The following is a 6,061-nucleotide window of genomic DNA, read 5'->3' as shown; positions in this document are numbered from 1 at the left end:
TCTGTACCAACAATAAAAATATAATCTTTCTTTTCAGCTGGCACCACAATTCTTCAAGAACACGTTCTTTAATCTTCATCACATTCTTCATCACATTCATCTGTTAAAAAATAATAATTTGAGGTCATTTCGTAACAAAATGCCGGATAGCTATAACTTATAACTTTTAAAGCATAAATCAATCATTTAATCAACAAAGAACCCAAAAAGTTGGCATTGCTTGATTCTCATCAGCATCAGAACTAGTAAAGTCAAAGTGTGGAGCCAATTTCGGAACAATATAGGCCTGTGATTTTTTTCAAAGTTCATTCTTGGTACAGCTGATCCACAATTCACATGGATTTCTATTATTGAAGATGGAAGTGAGGGTATAACTATGGAATTAGAGATGCAATGGGATGGGAATCCAAGCATAATACTCGATATCAAGACTTATGTAGGTGTAGCATTACCAGTGCAAGTGAAAAACATTGGGTTTACTGGTATTTTCAAGCTCATCTTCAGGCCACTTGTTGATGAGTTTCCTTGCTTCAGAGCTGTATGCTATTCTCCAAGGCAGAAGAAAAAGCTGGATTTTACGCTTATGTAATTGGTGGTGACATGACAGCAATTCCTGGCCTTTCTAATGCAATTGAGGGAACCATCTAGGACGCTGTTTAAGACTCTATCATGTGGCCAGTACGAAAAGTTATTCCCATTTTACTTGGGGATTATAGTGACCTTGAACTGAAGCCTACCGGAGTATTGGAGGTGAAACTTGTTCAAGCAAAGGAATTAACAAAGAAAGATTTCATTGGAAAATCTAATCCTTTTGTTGTATTATATGTAGGCCCTCTACGAGACAGAATGAAGAAGAGCTAACAATGATTTGAACCCAATTTGGAATATGGGCATTTTGAGTTCGTAGTCGAAGATCCATTGACACAACACTTGGTGGTAAAAATCTATGACGATAAAGGGCATCAGTCAGCTGAACTAATTGGATGTGCCCATATCTTTTTGAATGAGCTTGAGCCTGGTAAAGTGAAGGATATCTGGTTGAAGTTGGTGAAAGATTTGGAAATAAAGAGAGATAAGAAAAATAGGGTCCAGGTGCACTTAGAGCTATTGTACTGCCCGAATAGAATGAACAATGGGCTAAGTAAGCTTTTTTCTCAAAATGAGTCAATGACTTCATTAGAGAGAGTTCTTAAAAACTCGGCAGAAGAAAAAGAAGTTAGTCCAAACGGAAGTGAAATCAACAATAGAAGAGAGGTAATAGTACGAGGGGTAATTTCTGTTACCGTGGTATCAGGTAATGACCTGCCCCCAGCTGATATAGGGGGGAAGGCTGACCCCTATGTCGTTCTGATCATGAAGAAGGCTCAAATCAAGAGCAAAACCAGGGTTGTAAATGAAAGTCTAAACCCGGTATGGAATAAAACTTTTGACTTTGTTGTTGAGGACGGATTACATGACATGTTAATGCTGGAAGTCTGGGACCATGACACATTTGGAAAGGATTTCATGGGAAAATGCATACTGACTTTAAAAAGGGTTCTAATTGAAGGTGAATACAAAGACTCGTATGAATTAGCCGAGGTTAAATCAGGGAAACTGAACTTGCATCTCAAATGGAATCCACAACCAATATACAGAGACTACCAGTGATGAACATCAAACTTCAGTTTTATATTCTTGTTAGTTTTGTACAAGGAGTAAAATTTCTTTGATTCCCTAATTGACTGGTAACCACAGCACGTATAATCGAATATTTTATGTACATGATTTATTATAAACAGAAGAGAAATACTGTAAAGCTGTGAAACTTTTGAAGAGAAGCTGAAGTTGAAGCCGGACAAGAATAAAAATTGAGCAATTTTTCAAAAAAAAAGAAAGTTCAAAAAGTTTAGAGATAATTATTCTAAAACTATAACACAATAAGGATTTAACACGCAACACAAATACTAAGGTGAACATGTAGGAAAGAAACTCAGTTCAGAACAAAGGAATACATCCTGATTAAAACAGAGATATGCATAATTCTATAAGCATGTAGTCTCGTTCATCATGGAAACTAGTACAACTAAAGACTGTCTACCCTCTAAAATAAACTGATCATAGAAAGACAGACCACTACATTAGCAAAGCCCTTATCAAAGATGAGCATTTGTTAATGACATCACTAAATTCATTGAAAAATACACATCATGGAATAGCTAATGAAAAGTTTGCTAACCTGGTGGAGGTGATGGATGCTGATGAACTACTATACTTTCAAGGCGATCATATTTACTCTCTAGAATATCAATACGCTTTTGTAGTGATTCCTTTTCTTTTCGAGTTGTTTTCAGTTCTTCCAACAACGCAACCTTAGAAGTACTACCACCTTTCAACTCCTTAGTGGTTATCCCACCACCAAATCCAACTGCATGACTTTTGCATTGAGGTCCAAAGCACCTTTCCACTACCTCAATATTAGTAAGAGACAGTTCAGATTGAACAAGATCTTGAATTTCAGCCTATAAAATACAAGAATGTTTAAAATATTTCAATGAATCAATCCAGAGAGAAAATGTTAGATGAAATTTATCGATAAACATACATATTTTTCATTGGTTTCAGGTTCGAAAAGCTCATTTCCCTTTTTACGAGTCTCAAAGAAGATTGTTGCCATGTTTGGTGGATTACCATATTTGCCTCCCTTAACAATAAAAAAAGTAAGTACTATAAGATCTTTTATACAAAAAGGAGGTTTCCTTTAGGGTTTCATGATTTATTTACCAGTTCGTAAATAATCTCTCTTATAGGCTTGCTACCCGTACGATGACGCATACACAACTTAGACCTGTTGATTGTGTTTCTTGTACTTGATCTCTGCATTAACAACACAAGCTGAAATTATCACAAGCTTGTTTAGTGATTCTATTTTTATTGTTAAATTAACTTTTGTAACTACTTTGTATCCTCTTGATCACAAATGAAATCATTTAATCAAAAGAACTATTCCAAAACAGTAATCATATGTTACTTGGAAATAAAATGATATTAATCAATAGCTATGCAATCATACCTTAAACTTATCAGATAAAAAATGTTCCTTGACCAACCATTCCCAATCACTCTTGTCTACTCCTATCGGCACATCTTTTAGAACCTCGTGCAATGACTTAGATTTCATATTCTTGTGCAACGATCCTCTCCAATTGTTCCAAAGCTTTCTCATATGTTGCAAAACATTATCTCTTTCATCATTCATGTTATCACAGTGAAACTTTTCCTGAAATAGAGAAAAATATCATCAGAATCAGAAAAAGACACATTTGATTCCAAGTTAATGTTCTTGATTAATGGATTGAAGTGTTGATCTTACATGTCAACTATGTAAGAACTTTGTATGGGGAGGTACTACAGATTAGAGAAAGACACCTTTGATTGCTTGGGATAAGGTGTGCCTCCCATATATAATTTTTGAGGACTAAAATTTAAGGGATGCATGAAATGGAATGAAGCTTCTGTTGGCAAACTACTACATGGAAGGTTTCAGAGTAGCACATCCTATGGGTAACATGGACACATCCAGTGTATATGAAGTAATATGGCGATATATGAGACTGAACATGTAGGTGCAAGATGCAAATTGTTGTCTACGTTTAACAGGGGTAGTAGAAATTCCTCAACACTGAGTGTGAATGGATCCCGAAACTAAATATAGAGTGAATAGTAAGACTGAGGAGGGGAATTTTTTGTTTGTTTTGGTAATATCTATTCTTAAACAAAGACCATAATAAGGTCTAAACAAAGGCAACACCAAAGTATTCTAAACAAACACAAGAAGAAGAGAAAAAAATATTGTTCTTACAGTAGCAGCGATATCAAGTCAGCGAAAATAAAATAGAGTAATGTTGTAATTCTTACTGTAACAGCTGCCCACATATGCTCAATTTTATGCTCTTCAATATCCATCCATGAGTGTACCCGTAATGGGCACATATTACGATCACGAACTATCAAACCCAAGTGTCTCGTAAATGAGGTGTAATTCGGCCCAACAGCTCGATTTTGATAGAAAGTGACTTTTAACTTTTCTCCAGGTCTTAATCGCAAAACATTCTTACAAATGTTTGTTCCCCTCACCTTGTTTGTCCTATCATATTCACATGGACCTGCAAAATTTAAAGTAAGTCAACTATGCTCTTTGATATAAATTTGATCTTTAGTGCTAAACCATCAAAAGAATCTGGAGAATACTCCAGTAGTTAAGTTTTAGGTGTCAACCTTTGAAATTATTACTGTATACAATGGTCTGGTCTTTTTAGATCTATTAGACCAAATATGAAGAATAACATTTTATCTGGTTTTCGACAAGTACCCATCCACAGTTCCAAACCAAGTGACAACTAGACAAAACGGGCAGAACATTGCCCATTGCAAGAGATAAGGCCTGAAGTTGCCAAAAAAAATGTGATACAAAAAGGGGCAACTAGCAGTGAAATAAATATTCGAAAGCTTAAGATCCCAAATCAGTGACTTTAAATTTTTAGAAACTTTCATTCAGAAAATTACAGTTGATGAATTAAGAATCGGTGGAGGTTAATATGGTTAGGACTAGTGAAAAAAAACATAATGAAGCATCAGATGTCAAATACATAGGAAAAATAACTTTCCGGCTATTTTACCAGTAACATCAAGAAAAGAAATATCACACAGAAGAAAATACATACTAGTTTCATTTCTCGTAGCATCTTCAGCCACTTCAATCACTTTTTTTGCCTTTTTAGACTTTAATAGACATGCAAATTATAATATTAAAATAAAATAACACTTCAAGCCAACTAAGAACAACAAAGAATTACACAAAAGAAAGTAATATATACTAGTATCACTTCTCTGAACATCTCGATACACTTCAGTCATTTTTTCTCCCTTATCATATCCAACTGGACCTGCAAAGTTTAAAGTAAGTCAACTATGCTCTTTGATATAAATTGATCATTAGCACTAAATAATCAAAAGAAACTGGAAAATGATCTAGTAGTTATGTTTTAGGTATCAAGTTTGAAATTATTAATGTATACAGTGGTCTGGTCTCTATAAGATTGTAAGACAGAATATCAAACCATGCTATCAGGTCACTAAATTTCTTTCGCCTTTGAGATGTACCAATTCACAATTCCAAACCAAGGGACAACTAGACAAAGCAGCCAGAACAAATGTGAGAATCCCCACAACTATATTTCTTTTATCCATGTGATTTCACAGTACAGTTCCAAACCAAGTGACAACTAGACAAAATAGGCAGAACATTGCCCATTGCATGAGATAAGGCCTCAGGTTGCCAAAAACAATGTAATACAGAAAGGGGCAACTAGCAGTGGAATAAATATTGGAAAACTTAAGATCCCAAATCAGTGACTTTCACTTTTTAGAAACTTTCATTCAGAAAATCACAACTGATAAATCAAGAATCGATGGAGGTTAATATGGTTAGGACTAGTGAAAAAAAACATAATGCAGCATCAGATGTCAAATACATAGGAAAAATAACTTTTCGGCTATTTTACCGGTAACATCAAGAAAAAAAAATATCACACGGAAGAAAATACATACTAGTTTCATTTCTCATAGCATCTTTAGCAACTTCAATCACTTGTTTTGCCTTTTTAGACTTAAATAGACCTACAAATTATAATATTAAAACAAAATAAAACTTCCAGCCAACTAACAACAACAAAGAATTACACAAAAGAAAGTAATATATACTAGTATCACTTCTCTGAACATCTCGATACACTTCAGTCATATTTTTTTACCTATCATATCCAACTGGACCTGCAAAGTATAAGAGGACTATAATTTAAATGCACTCTCATGTCTAAACATTTTAATTTGTACTTGAGAAATATAAATCAGGCTGCCCAACTAATACTTATTTATTTTCAAGGTTCTAAAAGTTACTTCTTCTTTCACCATGAGAGATAACAACATTATCGTTTAATATAAGATTGACAGATAACTTTCCACTCACATCATCTTAGTTTGACTAAAATAAAATTAAATCTTCACTCTAATAGAGATATCA

The 6,061-nt window shown here is 34.3% G+C and overlaps 1 long non-coding RNA gene and 1 pseudogene across 1 annotated transcript; one reads left to right on the top strand and one right to left on the bottom strand.

The window, feature by feature from the left end:
- The first annotated feature begins 310 nt into the window (after window positions 1-310).
- On the top strand, window positions 311-1,650 carry LOC125821773 (synaptotagmin-5-like; annotated as a pseudogene).
- Window positions 1,651-2,776: 1,126 nt separating this feature from the next.
- On the bottom strand, window positions 2,777-4,842 carry LOC125821760 (uncharacterized). The gene is made up of 4 exons (XR_007442610.1): window positions 4,704-4,842; window positions 3,898-4,145; window positions 3,053-3,114; window positions 2,777-2,856 (listed from the first exon to the last, which is right to left on the bottom strand). It is a non-coding gene; the product is annotated as an uncharacterized LOC125821760 (long non-coding RNA).
- Between the last annotated feature and the right edge of the window lie 1,219 nt (window positions 4,843-6,061).

This window comes from Solanum verrucosum, unplaced genomic scaffold (assembly GCF_900185275.1).
Source record: "Solanum verrucosum unplaced genomic scaffold, falcon-dt-bn FXZP01000210.1, whole genome shotgun sequence".
NCBI lineage: Eukaryota > Viridiplantae > Streptophyta > Magnoliopsida > Solanales > Solanaceae > Solanum > Solanum verrucosum.
This window is presented reverse-complemented; position numbering and strand designations above follow the sequence as displayed.